Genomic DNA, 14,623 nt, shown 5'->3' on the forward strand with positions numbered 1-14,623 from the left:
GCAACTTGCATTATTTTCAGTTTTCTATAATACCTTGACACCCTATAGAAATGGAAAAACCGAAAAGATATGATTGCTTTTTCATTGTTCTGTTTTGTTTCGAAACAAGTCTGTCAGAACTTCTATAACAAAACAAGCACTGGCCTCCTAGATGGTCACATCTAAATGTTTAGTGCTTTTTCCAACTTAAAATTTTCTTTGGAACTACTATTTTGGAATTACCTTTACTGCCAGTTTATAAGAAATATAAGGAAAATCTCATTACTTTATGACCATCCTTCACAAAGGTCATAATTTTCTTGATGGGCATAGAATGCTGTGTTATAGACATAGTCAGATTTTCAATTCTCTGTGAGAAATGATCCAGTATAGTTACTCTAGTCAAAGACTACAGAACTCTTGGAACTAGAGCTCTGAGTCAAAACAAAAATAAAGCTTACAATGCCTTCCATGTATGCCCGAGGCTCTGTCTACAAAAATTTCCAGTTAAGAGTAAGATACTCAGCCAATGAGTTTCTCAAGGACTGCCAAAAATCTGATTTCATCTGGTTGTTTATTTATTTATTTTTGACCAGTTGCTTAAAATAACTGATCCAGTCAAATAGTTATGATATCATCTTCCTGAACTCAGTTTCAGAGAGATCCCTACTTTGGGCTCAGGCTATAATCATTAAGCTATTATATAATCAAAGCCCTTTCAAGAATCTTTACGTCTTAAAGGAGATAATTATTCTAAAATAAATCCTTCATATTGAAGATAATTATCTCATCTCTCTTCAAAACCTACAGTAATATAACTAAACTTCAGGTGCTCCAGGACCTAGGATAAGTAAAATTCCCTACTATAAAGATTTATATGAAAAATTGGTTGTCTTTTTCAAATGTTCAAGTGTTTGGGGTACAACAGTATAAATTATCATGTTCATCTAAGGGGACTTAAGATAAAATGCTCTTCGTAGAAAAGCTAGGAAGATATAGAGCTGAATGTCAAGGTCTACATTTTATGTGAATGAAACAGAGTACTGGGTATTGGAATGCCTTGAGGAGCACAGGGCAGCAGTAAAAAAAGTCTCAACAGAAAAAGCGGTCCATTTGTTATCTGAATTTCAAGGTCATTGTTACCTTCTACTTCTGGTTGAGAAAAAACAAGACAAAGTAGAAGTCCAGATAAAGAAATGTAGTTCAGTATTACAGTCCTATAATAAATTTTTTAAATGGTTGACTGTAGCATTAACAACCCAACAACACAAATCTATATATACATAAAAAGTATATGCACCTGCATTTAAAGTATTGACTGTATAATTCAGGACCTGTGAAGCATGTTTATAAGCCATATTTCTCTAAGAAATATGAACCAAAAACATGCTTCATATGTAAGATAACTTCACATTTTAAAAAATAATCTTGCAAAATGGAAGGATGAAATTCAAACATTTGAACAAGAATTAAACATTAAAATCTTCGTTAGTTAGGCCATGCCAAAAATTATTGATGCTGATTTGTACAAAAATTTTATGGTGAACACTATAATTTTTTTCTGGCTTGAGTAATGTAATGGATTATATCACTATTAATATCACTGTTTTATCATCATTTCTATATAAGAAAATGATGCCCTATGAAAATTAATTGAATGTATTTTTAAAATGACTTCTTACAAAAACAGTGATAAAGCAGGTATGGTGATTTCACCTATGTACCCCAGAAAAACACGTTTCTGTTTTTTTTCTGTTTTTGTTTTTTTTGTGTGTGTGTGTGAATGCATCATTTTTTAATGCAATTTTATTGAGATATATTCACACACTGTAAATCCATCCAAATTAAACCATCAATGGCTCCCAGTATCATCACCTTTTGATGATCACTTCAGTTAAGGTATGGCTTAGCTGAATCAGGATGGACCTTAATCCTATTAGTGAAAGCCTTATAGGGAAAGTCACACAGAGAGAAAGGCAACAGGGAGCAGCCAGAAGTTGAAGTCAAAGGAACCCGTAAGAGAAGGGAAAATTCAGGAGATGCTGCCATGTCCATTACCATATTACAGAAACGCCAAAGACCAAGGATCACCTGCAGCCAGTCCCAGAACAACACAGTCTTCCAGGGTAAAGCACTGCTTTGATGCTGCCTTCATGATGCCTTGATTTTGGACTTCTCCTAGCCTCAAAACCTTGAGCCAATAAATTCCCACGTTTAAGCCAACCCATTGCATGGTATTTCCTTTGGCAGTCAGGAAATTAAAATAGCGGGTATGTTCCATTCTTAATATCTTGGTTTATTACTAAATGTGCAAAAATCCTTTGCAAATTGTACCTAAAATACATACTAATTTAAGATTAGTGCTAGTCTTTTCTTAGCATTTTGGGGGAGAACTAAGCAAGCAGTCTTTCTGTAAATTACTTTCCTTTAGAACTCACATAGGAAGGAATCCCTGATTAGTTAGCAGGAACTTATTAAGTATTAAAAGCCCAAACTCTTTTGGATCCAGTTTAGCCAATGAAAATCTGTCTAGCCAAATCAGCCCCAACTTCTAAGGTCTTGGACTTCACTTTCTAAGTGGACCTGAGCCTTAAGTAAAGTTTGTATTTTTTTATCTAAATATTAAATAACAACAGTAATATCAAACCTATTAGTCAAGTCTACAAACACGAAAACTGCAGCCGTTTTAAAATTTCATTGTTTGCATGCATTCCAGTGATCATCCAGCATGGTGTAGTAGAATGAATGCTAGATATGAAGTCAGGATACCAATTAAAACCCCAGATGTACCTGTTAGCTGCGCAACTTTGGGCAACTCACTTAACATTTCCTACTCTCTATTTTCCCTTTTATAAAATGGGGTTCATACCATATTTGCTTAAGTACAGAACAATGCACGGCATAAATAAGAGATTTGTAAATGACAGTTGACTTTTATAAAACAATTATTTTACTAGAAAACACCTTTTATGCCTGAATTTATGCATTGTGCTTATCAACATAATACCTACAAATATCAACCCTGAATCTCCTCTGGTTTCTTTTCAGTTAATTTGTAAACATTTTCATGTAATAACTCCAAACTTCAGATTTCAGAAGGACATGTACAATTTAAATAGCCAGTACAAATTTAGCCTCATAGGTCTAGGTCTCTTTGCGATGTCCCTTTTCTTGCTGTTTAAAGCCTGTTATAATTTTGTCTCTTCTTATCACTGGCAACCTCTCTTCAAGTTAGCCCCACAATGGAAAGAAGGAATTTGGATTTTATCCCACAGGTAATAAGAAATCATTGTACATCCTAGGGCAGAAATTAAAGGAATAAAAATATTAGTCTGTTTACTCTATGTAGGCTATCCAAGAAAGAACAGAGGTTAGAAGACTAGAGACTCTTTACATTATTCTAGTTTAAAATGATGAAGGCTCAAATACAGTTGTGCTTATGGACAAATGACTGATTGATGCTTTGGAGTCAAATATGCCTGAATTTAGAGTGTGCATCTAATTATCACTAGTGGTGTGGTATTAAGAGAGTCTCTTGATCTAAGAAGAGATCCGCTTCTTAAAAGGGGATGGATTAATAAGGCCTGCATACCTCAGGGTTGGTAGGTGATTTAAAATACCAGAGCTGATAGTGGCTTGAGAAGATATTGGCAGCCAGTTCCCATTGACTAAACTAGGTGTAGGGATTAGTGAGATGGACTAATGCTGAGTACCTAACACTGTATTTGGTAATTACTGCTTTAATTCATGGAAAAATTGGGAAGGGGAACTAGTTAGACTATCATAATATTGAGCTTAATTTAAGTATATAAAGAAAATGCAAGACAGAGAAAGATTAGAAGATTTTACATTTCAGGTTAGAGTCCAGAATCTATAGGTACTACTGAAGTTTTAGAATGTGCCAGAAGAGTTGTAGAAATAAAGTATGAAAGTAAAAGCCGAAGTATAAAAGTCTTACCTCTTAAAGATAAGGCTCTTTATTGCCTAGCCTTACAATCTAGCTCAGAAAATTAGTCATCATTAAAAAGGGAATGTGGAGAAATTGTAATATGATGCTTTCTTGAAACAGAAAATAATAAACTTGGATTTGACATGCTAAATTTCAGGTGATCGAGGGTGTCATTAAGCATTGCAGGACAAATGTGAAAACATCTAGCATAAATTTAAGATATAAGAATACATAAAAGGAAAATTATTAGAGTTACAAAGTATATGATTTATTTTTCTACAAGAAATACCCTGGCCAGGGTGACTTAAAATTGGGGCAAAAGAGCTATAGTAAAATTTCTGTTTTGCATTTAGCAAATTTGTATTTCTCCCAAAGGAAAACTGCATTAAATAATAAAAAGTTGTAATGACACATAAAATGAGATATATCATCTTAAAAGTATTTTTTTCTCATCTGCATTACTTCCTAAGTTCCACATTAGTTTAAAAAAAAAAAAAAAAGATAATCAACAGGTCATTCACTTAAAAATTACAATAATAGCATTAACACATTATCACAGAAAAGCCTACTATGAAATTTCAAATGCTTAGTATAGGTTTCAAGCATCATTCATTCCAAGTTTACTTGGTCTATTATATCTTAGACATTGTGTTAGACTTTGGGATATTATGCTTAAAATCACAAGCTGTTCTCTCAAAGATCCTCAATCTATTAGTACAATATTATGTGAATAAAGGAGGAATAAAACACAGGGAGATAATGGAAAAACAATCTAAAGATTAAATGAGCTTTCAGAAATCAAAAGAAATAACTTAATATTGAGTTATAAAGTATCTAGAAAGTATATATAATTTTAAATTAACGAAAGTGAAATGTCATTATCTCATAACAGAATTGTCTCATGGATGTAGAAAGTAAATTAACAAACAAACTTGAATTCATTGGTAAATTTACCAGTGCCTCTTAAATTACGTGTTAGAAAACAGTGATTTGGGAGGTTTGTGTAAGATGAAGCGAATTTTCCTTTGGGGAAAAGTAAATTCAAAACATGCAAATTAACATTTTGAATCCTTCTATTTTTTCTCTTAAAAGTTTTTTTTTTAGAGCTGTTTATGATAGATAGAAGCATGTGTTTTCCTCTAATCTCCCACCTTAATAATTAAACACTTGTGTATCACTGATGTATGTGCTGGATATATGAGAATTTTCCTTTAACAATGGATGTGAAATTTTATACACTACATTCTTAAAAATGTTGAACAGAAGCAGTCCCCCCGAAGAACCATACCCTCATTAACCCAAGAAGATGAGGACTGATGCTTAGATATCTAAAAAATCTTTAAAATATTAATTCAGTCACCTGATTGATTTGTCTACCTGATGACCCATAGCAAAGACACATGCAAAATAAATTATTTGGTTCCCTGAAAAGTATTTTAACTAAAATTCACCAGATGTTAGGAATTACTCATTCCCTAACCACATCTTAGCTCACTGATGAAAGAGGAGAATCCCACAGCCCTCAGTCATTCATTAATGAGTCAAGCAGCTCTCCATAGAGGCAAGTCCTTGCTGCTCTTTTTGGCCCTTACATCTATTGTAACTTTGTGCTTTTAGTTCAGTGACTATGAGAAAAGAGTTGGTAACACCCTTATGAATATTCTGTTGTTTACTACCTATCCAAATGGGAACATGAGGGCTCATTTCCCATTTCTGTCACTTCTCTGTTTCTGTTAAGATGTTCACAATTCCTTCACGACCTAGGGGCAAATTCACAACTACATTTTATAACTTTCACTTTCTTCCACTCCCACAGCCAGTTGTGGAATCCTTTCAATCCACCTTCTGCAGACTCACAGATATGTTCCCTCTTTTCAATTTCTTATTGCTTTCACCTAAACTAATGAAGGAGCCTCTCTAAATATTCCCCATGGAATAAACTGTCTTCATGTGATTTTAATGTTTCTACAAAGGTTTTGGATGCATCTGGAATTAATTTTGGAGTATGGTATAAAGTAGGGGTGAGGTTATACAAACTATATGTTCATGTTCAGAAAACGGGTAGAGAGATAGAAAGACAGTGATACGGCAAATGTAGCAAAATGTTAACATTAGTGGATTTCAGTATCTTGGGGGTTAGGGGGATGTTGGAGTTCTCTGTATGGGGTCTGTATTAGTTTTGTAACTGTCCTGTAAGTTTGCAACTATTTCAAAATAATTAAAAAAAAAAAAAATGAAAATAGGAAGACAAAAAAAAAAAAAAAACAGTAGGGGTAAAGTTTGCTATTTTCCATAGGGTTAAAAGTTGGTCCAGAACAATTTATTGAAGCAGCTTTACTTTCCCCATTGCATTGCTGAGTTATCATTGTCATGAAATATAGTGACTCTATAAGTTTGAGCCTATACCTGGGTCTTCTCTCTTGCTCCATCAAACTACTTGTCAATTCTCATTTACATACCACAATGTGTTGACCACTGAATTTTCACTACTGAATCTTTACAGTCAGTCTTAAAGATAGGAAGCGTAAATCCACCAACTCTAGAAGGAAGGAGGTGGCAACTCTCTTCCCCTGTCAGAATGACACCAGGAAAAAATCCAGCTCAACAGAAAGTTTAATAGATCCAAAATCTCCTAACATAATATTCAGAATATCCAGGATTCATTCAAAAAACAGAATCATGGCAAGAACAAGGAAGATATCAAGCTGAACAAAAAAAAGGAAATTAAGAGATCTCAACTCCAAGATGACAAGAGATGTTAGCATTATCTGATGAGGATTTTAAAGCAGTCATTATAAAAATGTTTGCCAAGTAAGCACAAAATAGCTTGAAACAAATGAGAAAACAGAAAACCTCAGCAAATAAATAGGAGATATAATGAAGAACCAAAGGGAAAATATAGAAAATGAAATTCAAAAATCAATGAATGGGCTAAACAACTGAATGGAGGGCACACGGAAAGAATCAGTGAAGTAGATGATAGAATAGTAGAAATTACCTAATCTGAAAAACAGAGAGAGAATAAACAAACAATATATGAGCAAAACCACATGGAGTCATGGAATTAAAACAAAATATCTAATATTTGTGTCATCAGAGTCCTAAAAGGAGAGGAAAGAGGGTGGGGCTTAAAAGGTACACAAAGAAATAATGGTTAAAAACTTCCGGAATTTAGCAAGACATGAATCAACAGAATCAAGAAGCTGAGCTAATTCCAAAGAGGATATACCCACAGAAATCCTCACCAAGACATGTCACACCTAAACTTCTAAAACCTAAAGACAAAGATAAGTCTTGAAAGCAGCCAGAGAAAATCAACACCTAAATAATAGAGTAAAAATATTTTGACAGATTTCTCATTAGAAACCATGGAGACCAGAAGTAAGTGACACAATTACCTTCAAGTAATTAAGGAAAAGGACTGTCAACCCAAGATACTATACTCAGCAAAAATATCCTTCAGAAATGAAGGGAAAATCAAAGAAAACTAAGAGCATTTGTTGCAGCGGACTTACCATAAAAGAATGGCTAATGAGAGTTCTCTAAACTCTCTAAACTCTAAAGTAAATGATAAAGGAAAGAATCTTGAAAAAATCAGAAAAGAATAAAGTTGATAAACATAAATGTGGGTAAATCTAAGTATTCCTTATCTTAAGTTTTCTACATTATATTTGATGGTTGAAGCAAAAATTATAAACATTTTCCAATGTAGTTCTAAATATATGTAGAGAAAATATTTAAGACAATCATAAATGGGTTGGGTAAAAGAAGGTAAAATGGTTAAATTATTGATACAATGATGGTATCAGTAGACTGTGATAAATTAGGATAGATACAGCAACCACTAAAAACAGTTACACAAATGGATACACTAAAAACACTACAAATACATCAAAATACAATTCTATAAAATGGGCATGTAATCCATAGGAAGTTACGGAAAAGAAACAGAAACAACAAACAGAAAACAAACAAAACAAACAATAACATGACAGACTTAAGCTCTAACATATGAATAATTACATTAAATTTAAATGGTCTAGATATACCAATTAAAAGGCAGAGATATGCAGAGTGCATTTGAAAATATGACCCAACTATATGCTATCTACAAGAAACTCACTTCAAATATAATAAATTGGGCAAGCTGAAAGTAAAGGGATGGAAAAACATATATCATGTAAATGTTAATTAATCAAAAGAAAGCAAGCATGGCAATAGTGATATTAGATAAAGTACATTTCAAAAAAAAAAAGAAAATTGACAGATTCAAAAAGGGATATTATATAATGATTAAAAGGTCAATCCAGGTAGGAGGAGCTAAGATGGTGGCATAGAGAGGAATGGAAGCCAGTTACTCCCCCTGGAACAATTCATAAAAGACAGAAAAATTAGTAAATAACCTGGAATAACTGGAGGCAGAGAAACATGACTGTCCACTCATTATACACCAACCTGAATTGGGAGGAATGTCCAAGATTGCAGCATAAAATCTGTAAGTAAAAACTGCGGACCCGTGCCGAGAGCCCCTCCCTCATGGAAGCCTCGAGGTCCTAGAGAGCATCACTCTCTGACCAAGCGAGTGTACCTCAGCCCAGCTCCAACTGGGGTTATAATGTTAACTGCCCAATACAGACAGAAAATCGTCAACAAGCAGACAAAGGCTTTTGGTGACAACTGACCTTGGGAGAGTCAGGGGACATATCTGTCTCAGGACGGGGAGCCCACAGGATTGGATGCTATCTCTGGCCAATGGGTGAATCTGGGGGCTTTCTGTCTCTTTCTGTCTCTGTCAACCTGGGCAGCTGAGTGGAGAAAGACTTAGCCATTTTCAGCTCGTGGTGCTCTGCAGCAGAGAAAGCCTCAGCCATTTTAAAATCACAGCACTCTGACCCAGACAAGGGTAGAGATAGCAGAGTCAGAGAAACAAAGAATCTATCAATATGCAAATGACCTCTCTATAGGGGGCATAGCATCCCAAGAGGAAAGAGGAGGGACCTAGCTCTACTACCTGTCTTATATTCAAAACCAGACAGCTGCCACCTGCTGGGCAGGAAAGCACAAAGTATGTCAATCCTCTAAGACATACCATCAGGGAAACTGGATACTGAATATTTCCTCTTCTGGGACCTGAGCTTGTTCTCATCTGGGAAAACCTGACTGGGGTAGCCTAGGAGGTCAGATGCCTAGACAACAGAAACCTACAAACTACAATAAGAAAAACAAAACTATGGCCCACTCAAAGGAACAAACTTACACTTAACTGAGATTCAGGAATTTAAACAACTAATGCTAAATCAATTCAAAAAGTTTAGAGAAGATATGGCAAAAGAGATAAAGGCTATAAAGAAAACACTGGGCATACATAAGGCAGAAATCGAAAGTTAAAAAAAACAACTGGCAGAATCTAGGGAAATGAAAGGCACAACACAAGAGACAAAAGACACAATGAAAACATACAACAGCAGATCTCAAGAGGCAGAAAACACTCAGGAACTGGGGAACAAGACACCTAAAAGCCTACACACAAAGGCGCAGATGGAGAAAAGAATGGAAAAATATGAGCAACGTCTCCGGGAACTTAAGGATGAAACAAAAGACAAGAATGTACGTATCACTGGTGTCCCAGAAGGAGAAGAGAAGGGAAAAGGGGCAGAAACAATAATAGAGGAAATAATGAAAATTTCCCATCTCTTATGAAAGACATAAAATTACAGATTCAAGAAGCACAGAGTACTCCAAACAGAATAGATCTGAATAGGCCTATGCCAAGACACTTAATAATCAGATCATCAAACATCAAAGACAAAGTGAGAATCCTGAAAGCAGCAAGAGAAAAGCAATCCACCACATACAAAGGAAGCTTAATAAGACTATGATACAAAGGAAGCTTAATAAGACTATGTGTGGATTTCTCAATAGAAACCATGGAGGCAAGAAGGAAGTAGGGTGATATATTGAAGATACTGAAAGAGAAAAACCACCAACCAAGAATCCTATATCCAGCAAAACTGTCCTTCAAATATGAAGGAGAGCTCAAAATATTTTCTGAAAAACAGACAATGAAAGACTTTGTGAACAAGAAACCCGCCCTATGGGAAATACTAAAGGGAGCACTACAGACTGATAGGAGAAGACAGGACTGAGAGGTTTGAACACAATTTTGGGAGATGGTAACACAGCAATGTAAGTACACTGAACAAAGACAACTATGAATATGGTTGAGAGAGGAAGGCTGGGAGCATGTGGGACACCAGAAGAAAGGAGGAAAGATAAAGATTGGGACTGTGTAACTCGGTGAAATCTCGAATGTTCAACAATTGTGATAAAATGTACAAATATGTTCTTTCACAAGGGAGAACAAGTGAATAACCTTGCAAGGTGTTAAAAATGGGGAAGCATTGGGGGAGGGATGCAATCAATGTAAACTAGAGACTGTAACAAACAGAATCATTGTATTATGCTCCCTTTAATGCAACTAAGGCGATATACCAAGGTAAATGCAGATAAGAGGGGGGGATAGAGGAGGGGTGTGAGACACTTGATACTGGTGGTGGTGTCTGACTCTTTATTCTACTTTGATTTAAGGTTATCTTTCCTTTTGCTGCTTCCTAGCTGTCATGTTTATTTTCTTTTTTCTTCTTTCTTTTTTCTTTTTCTTTTGCCTCCCTACCTTCTTTGACTCTTCCTCCTGCTTTGTGGAAGAAATACAGATGCCCTTATATAGATAGTGGTGAGGGTGGTGAAAACATAAATATGTGACTATACAGGGAACCATTGATTGTTTACTTAGGATGGAATGTATGGCATGTGAACAAAACCATCTTAAAAAAAAATGGGTTGATAATGAAACCTTGAGGGCAATATACTAAGTGAAATAAGCCAGACACATAAGGACAAATATTGCAGGGTCTCACTAATAGGAAGTCATTATAATATATAAACTCATAGACATGAAATATAAGTTACCAAGATATAGAATGAGGCTAAACCATGGGGAGCTGTTGCTTAGTATGAGCAGAATATTCAACTAGGATGAACTTAAACATTTGGAAATGAACAGAGGTGGTGGTAGCAAGATGTGAGAATAACCAACAGTGCTGAATGGTGCATAAATGAGGTGGAAAGGGGAAGCTCAGAGTCATATACGTCACCACAAGGAAAGTTGGAGGTCAAAAGACGGGAATGTATAAAACTGAATTCTATGGTGGACAATGTCTGTGATTAACTGTACAAATACTAGAAATCTCTTCCATGAACCAGAACAAATGTATGACAATACAACTAGAAGTTAATAATAGAGGGACATATAGGGAAGAAATATATACCTATTGCAAACTATATACTACAGTTAGTAGTATTTCAATGTTCTTTCATAAACAGTAACAAATGTACTGTACCAATCTACGGGTCAACAATGGAGGGAGTGTGGTTAGGGATATGGGAGGATTTGAGTTTCCTTTTCTTTTCTTTTTTTTCTTTTTTTTTTTTTTTCACTTCCTTGTCTTTATTTCTTGTCTGGAGTAATGAAAAGTTTCTAAAAATTGAACAAAAATTAATTGTGGTGATGGATGCACAGCGGTATGAGGGTACCATGGGCAGTTGATTATACACTTTGGATCTTTGGATAACTGTATGGTATGTGAACAATCTCAATAAAAATTAATTTTTTTTTAAATGTCAATCCAACAGGAAGACATAGTAATCCTAAACAGGAATGCATAAAACAAAACAGCTGGAAAATATTTTAAGTGAAACTCCTAGAAGCAAAAGGAGAAATAGACAATCCACAGTTTAAGGGAGCCTTAAAGAGTTCTCTCAACAATTGATAGAATTATTAGACCAAAAATTAGCAAAGACAAAGAAGAACTCAGCACATCATCAAACAAGATCTAATAGACATTTATAGAGCATTCCATCCAATAATAACAGAATACATATTCTTTTAATGTGCCCACAGAACATATACAAGATAGACAATCCTTAGCAATAAAATAAATCTCAACAAATTTAAAGGAAGTGAAATCATACAGTGTATGCTCTCAGATCACAAAGGAGTAAAACTAGAAATCAGTAGAAAGATAAAAAATATCCAATCACTTGGAAACTAAACAACACACTTCCAAATAACCCATGGATCCAAGAGGAAGTCTCATTGAAATGAATGAAAACAAAAATAAAAAAAAAATTATGGGACATACCAAACAATTGATGAAAGGGATCAATGAAATTGAAAACATTAAAAATTAGGAAATCTCAATAATACAAAGAGCTGGTTCTTGGAAAAGATCAATAAAGTTGAAAAAATTGAAGTAGCTGGAGAGACGTACTGTGTACATGGATTAGAAGATTCAACAGAGTAAAGATGTCAATTCTCCCCACAATGCTATTCAAGATTACTGCAATTCTTGCCAAAATCCCAGTGAGACTTTTTTATAGCTATAAGATTATTCTAAAATTAATATGGAAAGGCAAAGGAACCATAATAATTAAAATATTTTGTAAAAGAAGAACAAAGTCTAGCCAATTTTAAGACTTATTATGTAGCTGTGTAGAATTAGAAGAGATAGACACATAGATCAATGATACAGAAAAAAGAATCCAGAAATAGACCAAAACAAACATGCTCACCTGATTTTTGACAAATGTACACAAGCAATTTAATGGAGGAAAGACAGCCTTTTCAACAAATGGTACTGGAATAGTTGGGCATCCATGGGCTAAAATATGAACTTTGACCTAAGTCTCACACCTTTACAAAAATTAACTTAAAAGGAGTGTGGAATTGAATGGAAAACATAAAACTGGAAAACTTCTAGACAAAAACATAAAAAATCTTCAGGACAAGGCTAGGCAAAGAGCACTTATATTTGATACCAAATCATGACACCTAAAAGGAAAAACTGATAAATTGAGCTTCATAAAAATTAAAAACTTTTACTCTCTGAAAGTCCCTGTTAATAGAATGAAAAGACAAGCTACAGTCTAGGAGAAAATATTTGCAAATCACATATCTAACAAAGGAGTTGCATCTGGAATATATAAATAACTCTCAAAACTCAACAGTAAAATATAATAATAATTCAGTTAGAATAAGGCAAAAAACATGGAGTAATTTCACCAAAATACATATAAGGATGGCTACTATGCACCTAAAAAACATGTTCAACACCATTAGCCATTAGAGAAATGCAAAATAAAACCACGAGTTGTCACTTCACACCTATTAGAATGACTAAAATAAAAAATACTGGCAAATTCAAATGTTAGTGAGGATGTGGAAAAACTGGATCACTCATACATTGTTGGGGAGTTCAAATGGCACAGCCACTCTGGAAAACAGTCTGGCAGCTTCTTGAAAAGCTAAACGTGAAGGTACCGTATGATACAGTAATTACATTGTTGGGCATTTATTCCAGAGAAATGAAGACTTACGTTCACACAAAACTGTAAATGAATATTCATAGCAGCTTTATTCATAATAGTCAAAAAGTGGAAACCCCAATATCCTTCAACATGTAAATAGTTAAACTACAGCACATCCATATCATAGAATACAACTCAGCGATAAAAATAAACAAGAAATTGATATATATGGAACACACTAGTTGAAACTCAAGAGAGTTAAACTCCAAAGAGTTATATACTGTATGATTTCCATTTATGTAACATTCTTGAAATAACAACATTATAGAAATGAGGAACAGAATAATGGTTGCCTGGAATGGGTGGTAGTGGGAGATAACTGGGTGTGGTTATAAAAGGCCAAATTAAGGACCCTAGTGATGATGGAATTGTTCTGTATCTTGACTATATCAATGCCATTATCCTGCTTGCAATATTGTACTATAGATCTGCAAGATGTTGCCTTAGAGGGAAGTGGGCAAAGGGAATCCTTCTGCATTATTTCTTACAACTTTATATAAATTTACAATCATCTTAAAAGTTTATTAGAAAAAAATAGTTAAGAATAACACAAATGAAACAGCGTTGTACAACTTCAAATGAAATTTAGAAACCTTACAGTTCTATAGCTCCATTTACTACCTGCCATCCTTTATGCTGCAGCTGTTATATGAATTATAGCTATATAGTTTAAAATCTCACAATATTTATAATTTTTGCTTTAAACAGTTATATGTATTTTAAAGAACTCAGCAAAATTTTTTTTTATATTAACCCACTATTCTTGTTTGCTAATGCTGCCACTAAGCAAAATACCAGAAATGGATTGGCTTTTATAAAGGGGGTTTATTTGGTTACACAGTTACAGTCTTAAGGCCATAAAGTGTCCAAGGTAAGGCCTCAACAATTGGGTACCTTCACCAAAGGAAGGCCAATGGCATCCAGGAAAAGTTTTCTAAGCTAGGAAGGCATGTAGCAGGCATCTGCTGATCCTGGATTGTGTTCTAGCACCTCTCTCAGTTCCTGTGGGTCCTTCAAAATGTTGCTCTTGGGGCGTTTATCCTCTCTTAGTTTTTCCAGAGCAAAAGTCTGCTTTCAACCACCATCTTCAAAATGTCTCTCTCAGTTGCGCTCTGGTCCTTCTGTCTGTAAATTCCTTTATAGGACTCCAGTGATCCAATTAACACCCACCCAGAATGGGTGGGGTAACACCTCCATGGAAATTATCCAATCAAACATTTTCACTACAGTTGACTGAGTCATATCTCTATGGAAACACTCAATCAAAAG

This window comes from Choloepus didactylus, chromosome 14 (assembly GCF_015220235.1).
Source record: "Choloepus didactylus isolate mChoDid1 chromosome 14, mChoDid1.pri, whole genome shotgun sequence".
Lineage (NCBI taxonomy): Eukaryota > Metazoa > Chordata > Mammalia > Pilosa > Megalonychidae > Choloepus > Choloepus didactylus.